General features: G+C 48.2%; 1 protein-coding gene across 1 annotated transcript in view; it reads right to left on the bottom strand.

Annotated features, from left to right (window-relative positions):
* LOC141234697 (transient receptor potential cation channel subfamily V member 3-like) overlaps window positions 1–14618 on the bottom strand; it is a 124945-nt gene that overhangs the window by 61572 nt on the left and 48755 nt on the right. The gene's annotated exons all lie outside the window — the stretch shown is intronic.

The following is a 14618-nucleotide window of genomic DNA, read 5'->3' as shown; positions in this document are numbered from 1 at the left end:
TTCTCTAGCCCCAGGGATCCTTCAACACAATTGACAGTATATCTGGATCCCATTTCACTCGGCCTTTGAGAACTTGAGTCCTGACTTCTTCTCCAGCCTCGCAGACAGATTGTGCACCCAGGCCCCCTGACGACTATCTTGAGGTTCCTAGGCCGGCTAATGAGACTCTTGCGGAGGGATGTTTTGGAGATCCACTGTTTGGGATACTAGGCCCAAATCTACCCTAGCAACCCTTATAGCACCTGCTGGTTTCTGCTGTACTGCACAACTACTGACTGAACTCTACTTCCTGTTCCTCACACTAACCAGAGATTCCCAAAGTGCCCACCCACTATGGGCTGTCCTCACACTTAATTAACTCTCATACTGTCTCTATGCAGGCTGTGTTACCGGGCAAACTTCACCCTTCACCTACATTCTAAACAGTGACATCTTGTGATCGTTAGTTAATACTGCAGCCCACAAGGAAACATATTAGGAACAAAACATTATTCACATTCTGTACCACAGCAGCATTGATGTCTTCAGGGGAAATATGGCAGCTGGTCCATCCCTTAACACAGTCATTCCCGACTAGACTGAGTGAGCTAGATACAGTCTAGTAGGAATGTGTCTGAAAGTATGTGTGGTTAGTGCACAGTGTGGATTCACAAGTCTGCATTCATATAGAGAAACTGCAGACTTGTAGCCTAAGGCTGTACAACCCCTATAATTTTACAGCACTTTACAGACATTATCATCACTGTCCCCATTGCTGCACACTATCTAAATATCTTTGGAGTGTGAGAAGAAACCAAAGTACCAGGAGGAAACCCACGCAAAAATGAGGAGAACATACAAACTCCTTGCAGATGTTGTCCTTGGTGAGATTTGAACCAAGGACCCCAGCGCTGCAAAGCAACAGTGCTAACCACTGAGCCACCATGCTGTTCAGCTTAAAGGAAAGTGATCACTGAAGAATTTGTGATAGATATGATATACAGTATGAACATCAAATCAAGAGTGTGAATAGCATGGAGGCAGCCAAAGAAGGGCTTTGACCCCTTTCCCATATGAGGATGTAATAATTTGTGTTCCTTCTGTCTTATACTAGATAGGAACAGAGCAGTGGCTAGTACATGGCATGCCCTGGGTCTCCTGAAACATGGACGGCTATTTTAAAATCCTAATGATAGACATGCAAGTTGTCAAGTGAGCAGTTTTATTGTGCCATCACTCTGAAGGAGCATAGCATATGGATACAGACAGGGCCGCCATCAGGGCATTACTGCCCTTACTGGAGTATGGAACCCGGTGAGCAGAGGGGCCCAGTCGGGTCCCATTCTTCTGTTCGCTGGGCCCCAGCGGGGTAACGGCCATTTCAGTTACTGACCATGCATCCTCGGACGCACGTTCACTTGAAATCTATTGCTGTGCCAGTGGCCAGCCAATCATAGGACCTTAGCTGACGTCTTCGCACACGTCTCCGGCATATGACGTCACTGACCTTTTTTTTGTAAAGCTGCACCATGGGATAGGATGGAAATATGGGGGCATGATGGAGAGACATGGTAGCACGATGGAAAGACATGGGGGCATAATGGAGAGACATGGGGGCACGATGGAGTGACATAGGGGCATAATATAGACACATGGGGGCAGGATGGAGACAAATGGAGACATTGGGGGCAGAATGGAGACATTGGGGCAGAATGGAGACATTGGGGCAGGATGAAGACATGGGGGCAGGATGAAGACATGGGGGCAGGAGGAAGACATGGGGCAGGATGAAGACATTGGGGGCAGAATGGAGACATTAGGGGCAGAATGGAGACATATAGAGACAATGGGGGCAGGATGGAGACAATGGGGGCAGAATGAATACATGGGTGCAGGTTGGAGACATGGGGGCAGGATGAAGACATGGGGCAGAATGGAGACATTGGGGGCAAAATGGAGACATGGGGGGCAGGATAGAGACAATGGGGGGCAGGATGGAGACAATGGGGGGCAGGATGGAGACAATGGGGGGCAGGATGGAGACATGGGGGCAGGATGAAGACATTAGGGGCAGAAAAGAGACATTAGGGGCAGAATGGAGACATTAGGGGCAGAATGGAGACAGAGACAATGGGGGCAGGATGGAGACAATGGGGGCAGAATGGAGACTATGGACGCAGGATGGATACATGGGTGCAGGATGGAGACATGGGGGCAGGATGAAGACATGTGGCAGAATTGAGACATTGGGGGCAGAATGGAGACAGGTAGAGACAATGGGGGCTGAATGGAGACACTGGGGACAGAATGGAGACATTGGGGGCAGAATGGAAACAAATGGAGACATGGGGCAGGATGGAGACAAATGGCAGGTTGGAGACATGAGGGCAGGATGAAGACATGGGGGCAGAATGGAGACATGGGGGCAAAATGGAGACAATGGGGCCAGGATAGAGACAATGGGACAGGATGGAGACAATGGGGGGCAGGATGGAGACAGTGGGGGCAGGATGGAGATAATGGGGGCAGGATGGAGACACTGGGGACAGAATGCAGACATTGGGGGCAGAATGGAAACAAATGGAGACATGGGGCAGGATGGAGACAATGGGGGAGCAGGATGGAGACAATGGGGGGCAGGATGGAGACATTGGTGCAGAATGGAGACATGGGGGCAGGAAGAAGACATGGGGCAGGATGAAGACATTGGGGGCAGAAAAGAGACATTAGGGGCAGAATGGAGACATGGGGCAGAATGGAGACAATGGAGGCAGGATGGAGACATGGGGGCAGGATGAAGACATGGGGCAGAATGGAGACATGGGGGGCAGAATAGAGACAGGTAGAGGCAATGGGGGCAGAATGGAGACATTGCGGACAGAATGGAGACATTGGGGGCAGAATGGAAAAAAATGGAGACATGGGGCAGGATGGAGACAAATGGCAGGTTGGAGACATGAGGGCAGGATGAAGACATGGGGGCAGAATGGAGACATGGGGGCAGAATGGAGACAATGGAGCCAGGATAGAGACAATGGGGCATGATGGAGACAATGGGAGGCAGGATGGAGATAATGGGGGCAGGATGGAGACATGGGTGCAGGATGGAGATAATGGGGGCAGGATGGAGACATGGGTGCAGGATGGAGACATGGGGGCAGGATGAAGACATTGGGGGCAGAAAAGAGACATTGGGGGCAGAATAGAGACATTGGTGGAAGAATGGAGACATGGGGGGCAGAATGGAAACAGATAGAGACAATGGGGGCAGGATGGGGGCAGGATGGATACATGGGGGCAGGATGGAGACATGGGTGCAGGATGGAGACATTGGGGGTAGAATGGGGGCAGGATGGAGACAATGGGGGCAGGATGGAGACAATGGGGGCAGGATAGAGACGTGTGCAGGATGGAGACATGGGGGCAGGATGAAGACATGGGGGCAGGAGGAAGACATGGGGCAGAATGGAGACAGGTAGAGACAATGGGGGCAGGATGGAGACAATGGGGGCAGAATGGAGACATTGGAGGCAGAATGGAGACATTGGGGGCAGAATGGAGACAAATGGCAGGTTGGAGACATGGCGGCAGGATGGAGACATGGCAGAATGGAGACATTGGGGGAAAAATGGAGGCAATGGGGGCAGGATAGAGAGAATGGGGCAGGATGGAGACAATGGGGGGCAGGATGGAGACAATGGGGGCAGGATGGAGATAATGGGGGCAGGATGGAGACAGATAGAGACAATGGGGGTAAGATGGAGACAATGGGGCAAGATAGAGACATTGGGGGCAGAATGGAGACATTGGGGCAGAATGGAGACATTGGGGGCAGTATGGAGACATTGTGGGCAGTATGGAGACATTGGGGGCAAAATGGAGGCAATGGGGGCAAAATGGAGGCAATGGGGCAGGATGGAGACAATGGGGGCAGGATGGAGATAATGGGGGCAGGATGGAGATAATGGGGGCAGGATGGAGATAATGGGGGCAGGATGGAGACATGGGGGGCAGAATGGAGACAGATAGAGACAATGGGGGTAGGATGGAGACAATGGGGCAGGATAGAGACAACGGGGGCAGGATGGAGACATGGGGGCAGGATGAAGACAATGGGGGCAAGATGGAGACAATGGGGGCAGGACAGAGACAATGGGGGCAGGATGGAGACAATGGGGGCAGGATGGAGACAATGGGGGCAGGATGGAGACAATGGGGGCAGAATGGAGACATTGGGGGCAGAATGGAGACATGGGGCAAGGATGTGGAACATTATTATTGTAGGGGCTAATTAAGGGATATTATTACTGCTGTTACATATTTTATTTTTGAGGATACTGGTTCCAGTGAAGGGGGTGTACTAATTCCTGGTGGCTGGCCTGACAGTACCTATATAATAGATGACAGTACAATATACTGCTCAATATTAAGTGCTATAATATTATATAACGTAATATATACAATTAAATAATATAAAATAATAATTGTAATTAAAATGCTAATATTAATATTGAGAAGAATTAGTTTCAATCTATTAGTTCAGCCCCCCCACAACAATGTAACCCGTCGGGAAAATGAATTGCCCATCCCTGGTATATAGTAACATTGTCTATAGTGTCCTCTCCTATTTACTGGCCATTTATCCTACAGTAGTGTATCCGGCTCCACATCCAACGATCCATATAATCTTATCTTCCGTATTACTGGGATATATGGGTTATTATTGTGGAATTTTATCACTATTCAAATTAATAGAAACTACTCTGGAATTACATTGTATTGCAATAACGACATTGTGGCATTTTGTAAAAGGTTTCAGAGGCCAAGGTGGATAGCTAGAGTCCATTTCATCTATGTGGTAATGAATTGGTTTCATGGCTTGGTCTGGTCCCTTTAAATAACAGCTGTTGCTCCTGCTGATGATGTCACGGAATGTTGCAGTTTCTGGCTCCGCCCCCTTGCATTATGACATCACACACATTATAGGAGCTGCAGAGCCAACATTCCATTTGAGGGTTGTTGATCGTGGAAAGGTAAGTCGACTCTATGTACCCAGGGGTGGATTAAGAGTAGCAAGGGCCCCAGGCAGTTTAGAAGGCGCGGCCCCCCCCCACACACACACACCTGATGTATCAAATGTCACATGATGCCCTGTGATAGATCATATGATAGTTCACGTGAAATTAATTTGTCACAATATTAATATATTAATTATAATAATTAAAATAATTTTTTTTAGGCTGTGAGCCCACTATGCGTTTTTTAAGCGTTTCCGCAGTGGCAATTCCGCTGCAGAAACGCTTAAAAAACGCTTGGTAGAAGGTCTGCCATGTTCCCCAATGATAATCCGCATGTGCTGTGCACATGCTGCGGAATTTTCCGCTGCGGATTATCATTGCGGAAAAATCCGCAGCATTACCAATTATTTTGCGGAATCGCTGTGTTTTCGCCGCCATTGACTTGCATTGGACTGCATGGAATCCGCATCACTGCATCTGTACATGCAGAATCCAAGCGTTTCAATGTGCGAATGGTACCCGGGTCTGGAGAAGAAGAGACTCTCCTCCGGACCCGGGTACCATAGAAGCTGTAAAAAAAAGAATAAAATTAAAAAATAGAATTAGTCCTTACCGGTAATTCGGTTTCTAGAAGCCTTCCACGACAGCATTGGAGGATGTTGTCCACGCCCTATCGGGGGACAGGAACACAGAGAGGTTAAAAGCCCCTCCCCACCATCAATCCCCAGTGTTTACCAAGATCTCCTGGAAAAATGGTTACCTGACAGTTACATGGAATCCATAGGGAGGGAAACTCGTGCTGTCGTGGAAGGCTTCTAGAAACCGAATTACCGGTAAGGACTAATTCTATTTTCTCAATACGCCTTCCACGACAGCATTGGAGGAATACCAACGATATTTTATTAGGGAGGGACAATAGCTTGTAGGACTTTCCTACCAAAGGCTAAATCCCTAATGGACGATAAGTCTAATCTATAATGTTTAGAAAATGTGTGAAGGGAAGACCATGTAGCTGCCCTGCAAATCTGCTCCGTAGAAGCGCCCAAGAAGTTGATGTGGATCTGGTAGAGTGAGCTTTTAAGGCGATCGGTGGATCCAACTGTTGATTGACATAGGCTTCCTCGATCGCTTTTTTAATCCAGTTTGCTATAGTGGATTTAGCTGCCTTTCTTCTCCTGTTATGCCCTGAGTGTTGTATGAATAGGTTTTCATCCAATCAGTAACCAGGCTGCAAGGTTTAGCCACTGAGGATTTGGGTAAAATAGGGGACCTTGTGAGAGAAGGTCGTTGACCGGTGGAAGTATCACGGGACCGTCCAAAGTTCTGTGATGGCGCCGAACCAAGGTCTTTTGGGCCATAGAGGGCCACTAGAATTGTTGGCACCCTCTCTAACCTGACTTTCTGGATAGTTCTTGCTATCAGAGGAATTGGAGGAAAAGCATACACCAGTTTGAAATGCCAGGGATGGGCTAATGCATCTAGATTCATGGCATTGTCTCTTCTGTCCAATGAAAAGAAGAGGGGAAGTTTTGCGTTTAGGCGACTGGCAAAGAGATCTACTTCGGGGAGACCCCATTTTGCTACCAGTGACTGGAATATTTGAGGATTCAAGCTCCACTCTCCTGTTGTTTGAGCCTTTCAGGTGGTTCGCCGAAATTGACAGGAGATGATGTTCTGCCCAGGAAAATATTCGACTTGCGATTTGTTTTAAGCTGTCTACCCTCGTACCTCCCTGATGACGCAGGAAGGCGACTGTAGTCACATTGTCCGAGAGTATCTTGATGTGAGTACCCTGGATTAGGTTGACTGCTGCTCTGAGCGTTTTTTCTACTGCCTTCAGCTCCCTGAAGTTGGAGGATCTGGCACTGATCCTGGGACTCCATCTGCCTTGAAAATGAGTCTGGGCCACCATGGCACCCCATCCTCGTATACTGGCGTCGGTAGTCACTGTGATTAGAGGGTCCTAGGTCCAAGAAATCCCCTTCCGAAGATTTTGGGTGTTTAACCACCAAGAAAGGGAAGCTTTTACCCGGCCAGGAGTCCTGGTCCATTTGTTTAATGAGTCCCTTTGTCTGTTCCATGATTTTAGGATATGATCCTGGAGAGACCTTGAGTGGGGCTGAGCCCATGATACTGACTGGATACAGGCTCTCATTGACCCCAATACAGACATTGCCGTTCTCAATGTTGGATTCTTCTGGTGTCTGAAATTTGAGATCTTGGTTCTGAGAGCTGTTTGATGCTCCAATGGAAGAAAGGACATTTGTCTGTTGGAGTCCAGTAAGACACCAAGGAACTTCCTCCTCGACGAAGGAAAGAGTTCCGACTTTCCCAGGTTCAGAACCCAACCTAATGAACGGAGGGTTTTTAGGGCTATGGAGACATGAAGATTGAGAATCCCCACTGAAGGGGCGACGATCAGCATGTCGTCCAGGTATGGAATTATGCAGACCCCTTGTTTTCGGATGAGTGCAATGACTTCCGCCATAATCTTCGTAAACACCCGAGGTGCTGAAGAGATGCCGAAGGGCAGTACGTTGTACTGGTAGTGTTCTGTTATGTTGTCCCTGGAAATCGCAAAGCGCAGGAACTTTCTGTGGGTCGGATGAATCGGCACGTGGAAGTATGCATCTTTTAGGTCTATGGTTGCCATGACATAATCCTTGCCTATTAGGGGAATAGTTGACCTTATGGACTCCATCTTGAATCGTCTGTATTTGATGTGATGCGTGGGATGCCTGACTGTTTCTTTATTAGCAAAATTTTTGAGTAGTGACCTGTACCCTCCTGGCCAGGGGGGACCGGAGACACTGCTCCGGATTTTAGCAGGTTTTGTAAACCAACTGAGAGCAACTCCCAAGCCCCCCGAGAGGGAAGGGATGTGACCCTCAGGACCCGAGGGGGGGGCGACTCTCGAATTCCAATAGAAGACCCCCCTTGATAGTATTGAGGTTCCACTGGCAGGAAGAAATTGCCTGCCACTTGGGAAAGAAATCCGAGAGACGCCCCCCCTACACGGCGCAGGTCATTGCTTGTCCTGCTGCTGGTGTTGTTGCTGGGGAACAAGGATGTTACGACCCCTGCCGCCTTTAGGATAGCTCCAGCGCCCAGACTTTCCCTTTTCTCTATATTGTGAGGGGTGACTCTGGAAAGGTCGAAAGGAACGTTTCTTAGGTTGTTTCTGTTCAGGAAGGGTTTTCTTCCTATCCGAGGCCTTCTCCAGGAAATCATCCAGTGCTGGCCCGAATACATATTTCCCTTGAAATGGAATGGAACAGAGTTTAATCTTAAAGGTAACATCCCCACTCCATGTTTTGAGCCACAGCTCACGGCGGGCAGTATTGGATAGGACAGCTGCTCTAGCCGCGATCCGGACTGATTCAGCCGAGGCATCCGCTAAGAAGCCCGTGGCTTTTTGAAGGAGAGGGAAGGAGTCTAGCAGGTCTGCCCTGGAGGTGCCCTGAGACAGATGTTCCTCTAGTTGGGCCAGCCACTTGAAGAGGGATCTGGCCACGCAAGTCGATGAAATATTCGTCTTGAGAGAGGCAGAAGAGGTTTCCCATGATTTTTTAAGGACACTTTCCATTTTCCGGTCTAATGGGTCCTTCAGTTGGGATGAATCCTCAAAGGGAAGTGAGGTTTTCTTCACAACCCTTGCCACCTGGATGTCCACCTTAGGGACGTCCCAATCAAATTCCTCACCTTCCAACGGAAATCTGTGCTTTAATTCCGAAGGGGTGGTGAGACGATTTTCTGGGGATTCCCATTCCTGTCGGATGAGATCTCTAATGACCTCATGAACAGGAAACCCAGTCTGCTTTTTTGATCTAAGGCCCCTAAACATTTCATCTTGAACGGAACAGGGGACCTCAACTTCCTCCAGCCCCATAGTGCCTCTAACTGCGTCCAATAATTCTTATAAGTTGTCCAAGGAAAAATAGTATCTTCCGATTTCAACTTTTTTGGCAGGCCCTAAGGATGCTACTTCATCCAATTCATCAGAGGCAGAGCTACTAACATCAATAGAGACTACATCTGAGTCTAACTCTTGGATCTTCCTCTTCTTAGGGGGAGATGGCCTGGAGGAGGAGTAGACAGGCAGTGCAGCAAAAGAGGCTTGGACCTCCTGTTTAACAAGAGATCTAAGTTTCTCAATTAGAGAGGGATTTTCTTCCTTAATTATTCTATCTGTACAGGGCCGGCACAATTTCTTCCTATAAGATGAGGATAACTTTTTAGCGCAGATGCCACAACTACGGGGCTGGTCTTTATTCTTCTTAGAAGCAGGGGCCTTGTCTTCCTAAGAAAGGGGAAGAGAAGGGGACCCATGTAACTAGAAGGAGGGGAGATCTAGTGTCATCTAAAGGAGAGGCTAAGATAACCCCTTAGTGACCACCCAGGTACTACTCACTGTAGCCGAGGGCGTGGTGGGCTCTGCAGATGCAGGGATACTGGATCTGTCACCTTCCATAGTGGAGATAGCCTTACCTTTGGCGTCTTCAGGAGGGTTTTTATATGGAAAAACCGTGCCTCCCAGCAAGGGACCTCAGTCCCCTCCCCCTTCCGGTCACTTTGAGGGCCACTTCGATTCGATATGGGCCTTGCCGGCCCTGGGACGCGCTCAATCTCAGCGTCCCGGCATGGAGCACCCAGGCCGGAAGCAGGACCTGCGGTAACGTCACTCAGGTGCGCGCGCGCCCAGACCGTGCCTGCCGGCTCTGGGGGCGCCCACACCGTGCGTCCCAGCGTGGAACGCAGATGCCGGAAGGGACAGGACCTGCGCTGACGTCACTTCCGGTGCACGCGCCCAGAACGCCGGCGGAAGGAGGAGATGCCGGGGAGCTGGAGCAGGCCCCCGGCATAAACACACCCGGCTTGCTTTACCCTCTATGGGGCGCAGGAAGCCCGGAACGGTCCTAATGGGAGCAGCATGGAGGGAGGAGGGAGCGCCCCGACCAACCACTGCCCGGCAAGTATAGCCTGATACAATGCTGCCTGCCGGCCGACAGCACTACAGGACCTCTCCATGCCCCCAAGGGGGACAGGAAAACACTGGGGATTGATGGTGGGGAGGGGATTTTAACCTCTCTGTGTTCCTGTCCCCCGATAGGGCGTGGACAACATCCTCCAATGCTGTCGTGGAAGGCATGTTGAGAAATAAATATTATACTTACCTTCTGATGGCCCCCGGTGTGCTTGTCTTCGCTTGCCGGCAGCTCGCAGTAGACTAAGGCTATGTGCCCATGATGCAGAAATACTCCGGATTTTTCCTGAGCGTTTCTGCATCTCCCTGGCAGAAAAAACGCATGCGGATTGTACATGCGTTTTTCCTGCCAGGGACATGCGGATGTGAAGCGTTCTTCACATGCATTTCCGCATGCGGGTTGACAAGCGTTTTCCAAGTGATTTTAGCATTACTTGGAAAGTGCTTGACAACTTGGTCACACTATATAAATCCATGCAAACGGCATGGATTTATATACTGTGATCTTAAAGAATGTTAAAAAATAAAAAAATAAATCTATACTTACCTTCTGATGGCCCCCGGAGTCTTGCTTCGCTCCATTCTCCCTTGCCGGCAGCTCGTGGTACACTGAAGGACCTGCCGTCACATGACTATGACGTCAGTGCAGGTCCTTCAGTCCATCGCAAGCTGCCGGCAAGGGAGGATGAGTGCAGCGGGGGCCATCAGAAGGTAAATATAACATTTATTTTTTATTTTATTCTTTTTTTCATAGGTTTTATGGTACCCGGGTCCGGAGGAGAGTCTCCTGTCCACCACACCCGGGTACCATCCGCACATTGAAACGCTTGGATTCCGCATGTACAGATGCAGTGATGCAGAATCCAAGCGTTCCAATGCAAGCCAATGGCGGCGAAAATGCAGCGCTTCCGCAAAATAATTGGTAGTGCTGCGTTTTTTTCCGCAAAGATAATCCGCAGCGGAAATTTCCGCAGCATGTGCACAGCACATGCGGATTATCATTGGGGAACATGGCAGGCCTTCTACCATGCGTTTTTTAAGCGTTTCTGCAGCGTCTTTGCCACTGCGGAAATGCTTAAAAAACGCATCGTGGGCACACAGCTTAAATGACCTGCAGTGACGTCATTTAGTCATGTGACGGGTCACGTGACCGCTGACGTCAGCAGGCCATCAGAAGGTAAGTATATATTTATTTTTTATTTTTTACCATTCTTTTACGGTCACACTATATAAATGCATGCCGGTTGCATGGATTTATATAGTGTAACCAAGTTGTCAAGCACTTTCCAAGTGATGCTAAAATCGCTTGGAAAGTGCTTGACAACCCGCATGCGGAAATGCATGTGAAGAACGCTTCACTTCCGCTTGTCCCTGGCAGGAAAAATGCATGTAAAATCCGAATGCGTTTTTTTCTGCCAGGGAGATGCAGAAACGCTCAAAAAAAAATCCGGAGCATTTCTGCATCGTGGGCACATAGCCTTACATTAATTGTATGGCATAATATTGAGCAAAGGTAGCCATCTATACACAGCAGGAGGCCGCACGTAGCCATCTATACACAGCAGGAGGCCGCATGTAGCCATCTGTACACAGCGGGAGGCCGCACGTAGCCATCTGTACACAGCGGGAGGCCGCACGTAGCCATCTATACACAGCAGGAGGCTGCACGTAGCCATCAATACACAGCAGGAGGCCACACGGTGCCATCTATAAACAGACGGAGGCCGCACGTAGCCATCTATATACAGCGGGAGGCCGCACGTAGCCATCAATACACAGCAGGAGGCCACACGGTGCCATCTATAAACAGAGGGAGACCGCACGTAGCCATCTATATACAGCAGGAGGCCGCACGTAGCCATCTATATACAGCGGGAGGCCGCACGTAGCCATCTATACACAGCAGGAGGCCGCACATAGCCATCTATATACAGCGGGAGGCCGCACATAGCCATCTATAAACAGCGTGAGGCCGCATGGTGCCATGTATACACAGCGGGAGGCCGCACGTAGCCATCTATAAACAGCGGGAGGCCGCACTTAGCCATCTATATACAGCGGGAGGCCACACGTAGCCATCTATATACCGCGGGAGGCCGCACGTAGCCATCTATATACAGCGGGAGGCCGCACGTAGCCATCAATACACAGCAGGAGGCCGCACGGCGCCATCTATACACAGCGGGAGGCCGCATGGTGCCCCCCCAGAGACAGTGGGAGGCCACACACAGTCACGCACACACACAAACATATACAGACATATACATACACGCATAAACACATTTGAAACACGAAAATACATATAAACAGACATCATACAATGATATCTGCCTGCTCACACACACACACACTCACACACACTCACTCACCATCTCCCGGCTTGGCTCCAGTCCTCCAGCTCCTCTCCGGTGCAGCAGTGCAGTGAGCACACTGCGTGACGTCACACTAGCAGACACGGCCGTGCACAGCACCGTGTCTCCTAGCTGTGACACGGCCGGGCCAGCACAAGCACACAGGGAAGTTAACAGGTGCAGTGCTGGCCCGGCCAAAGAAGCAGCGGCCGTGCGCAGCTGCGGCGGGAGCGGTCCGGGGCCCCCCGCCTCTGCCTGCCGGTATGTGCCACGGCGCCGCACATATTATAATGAGGGAAATCTGGCCATGGACGCCCTGGGCCCCCTGGAGCCCTGGGGCCCCGGGCGGTAGCCCAGATTGCCCTCATTATAATCCGCCTATGTATGTACCCCTTGTTGTGTCCTTCTTTCTCTTCTATCATCTATTTCTAATTTATGTTTTATTCCTTAAGGAGTCTTTATTCTATATAATACAAGCAGGTCCAAAACAAATAGTGAACCCCTCAGATTAGGTGACGTCCATGTTTTACAGCATTTCTTCTAGTAGTAGAGGGATATATAGGATGTGAGAGGATTTATCTCCAAGCACAGAAATGACAATGATTTACCGATTATCCACCACATTTTATTGGTTTCTAACTTTCTTGCTCATCAGATCCATAGAATAGTTATAATTGAGAGAATCCCCTCGGCCATAACTGGACATGACGACTTCTGGATTTTTGGGCCACGTATTGTTTTAGAATCATCCAAATCTGGGAGATTAAAGTTATATCCTGCTAAGGGAACACATGTAACCTGAAGATAATTATGTAATGGTCGGGTGTTATTGAGACATATAGACATATAGTAATATATAGTCCAGATCAAAAATATAAGTCCAACCAATATTGGGAAATCCTTGTACAACACCAATGTATATACATATTAGCTCCATATATTATGACCATTGTTTATTAGAGGGATTGAGTCTGATCCCTAGGTTTTTTACTCAAAAAATTGGGCATGCATTAGGATTATGGTATCTGGAGTATCTTTGGATTCATTATTTGGTATTATAGCATTACTGGGGTATTTCAATGTTTAAGATGTTTTTGATATTTGGTTGGTGCTCAATTTAAGAATAGGGTTTTTATTTAGGGACCAATAGGGTTAGTCTACAGAGAGCAGGCGCCATATCATTTATAATTTAGGGTGTCAACAGCCGCTTTAGGTAGGGGTGAAAATAGGGTCCTATTAGGGACTTTAGAGAGAAAATATATTTAATACTCCCTCACCCTGTTTGATATATTTGTTGGCCATCTTTTATTGTATTAGCCTACACATATATGTGTATACCTGGTCTAGTAGCACTATTGGGATATTTTAGTGTTTAAGGTGTCTTTTGATATTTGGTTGATGCTCAATTGAAGAATAGGGTCATATAGTGACCAATAGGTTCAGTCTACGGTGAGCGGGGGCACCATATCGCTTATAGTTTAGGGTAGGGGTGAACACAGGGTCCTATTAGGGACTTTAGAATTTAACACCCTGTCACCCTGCTCGATATATCTTCAGGTTTTTGTATGATTATATATTTTGCTAAATTTTCCAAATTTTAACTAGTATAATAATAAAGAATTAAGGGGTTATTTCTTGCTTGCTTTTGTTTACTTGTTTAGGACCTCCTTTACCTATTTGGTCTGGTTTTCATTCTTCATATGATGTCACAGAATGTTATGGTTGTTGACTCCGCACACATTAGCTCTTATTTGTCATTTCACAGAATGTTTTGGTTCTTGGTTTCGCCCCCATAAGTTACTACTTGTGATGTCACCGAATGTTTTCGTTCTTGGTTTTGTCCCCTTTAATTTCTACTTGTGATGTCATACCAAATGTGGAAGGTAGCTCTTCTGAACAGAATGGCTCTTGACTACCTGTTAGTAATTGAAGGTTGAACTTGTGCTGTTATAGGTGAGGAATGCTGCTACCATATTGAAGATGCATATGATTCAATTGAGAGAAACATTGATAAGATAAAGGAGATGCAACATAAAGCTAGAGATATATCCAAGGAGGGATGGAATCCCTTTTCCTGGATGGGGTCTATTGGAGTTTGGTTAAACAATATACTCTCAACTTTGCTAAAGCCCATAGTGTTTGTGATAGGATTGTTTTGATCTTGATTGCCTGTAATTATTAATGTGATGTGTTCTCATTGGAGGAAATTCAGTTTACATTGGAGCCACTGGCGGACACAGACAGAAGAGGGCCCCTGTGCAAGTACAATATATGAGCCCTTTGCAG

Source organism: Phyllobates terribilis, unplaced genomic scaffold (assembly GCF_046119375.1).
Source record: "Phyllobates terribilis strain yellow unplaced genomic scaffold, ASM4611937v1 Scaffold_2__4_contigs__length_985480577, whole genome shotgun sequence".
Classification (NCBI taxonomy): Eukaryota; Metazoa; Chordata; class Amphibia; order Anura; family Dendrobatidae; genus Phyllobates; species Phyllobates terribilis.
Note: the sequence above shows the minus strand (reverse complement) of the source record. Positions and strands in the feature narration are given on the sequence as shown.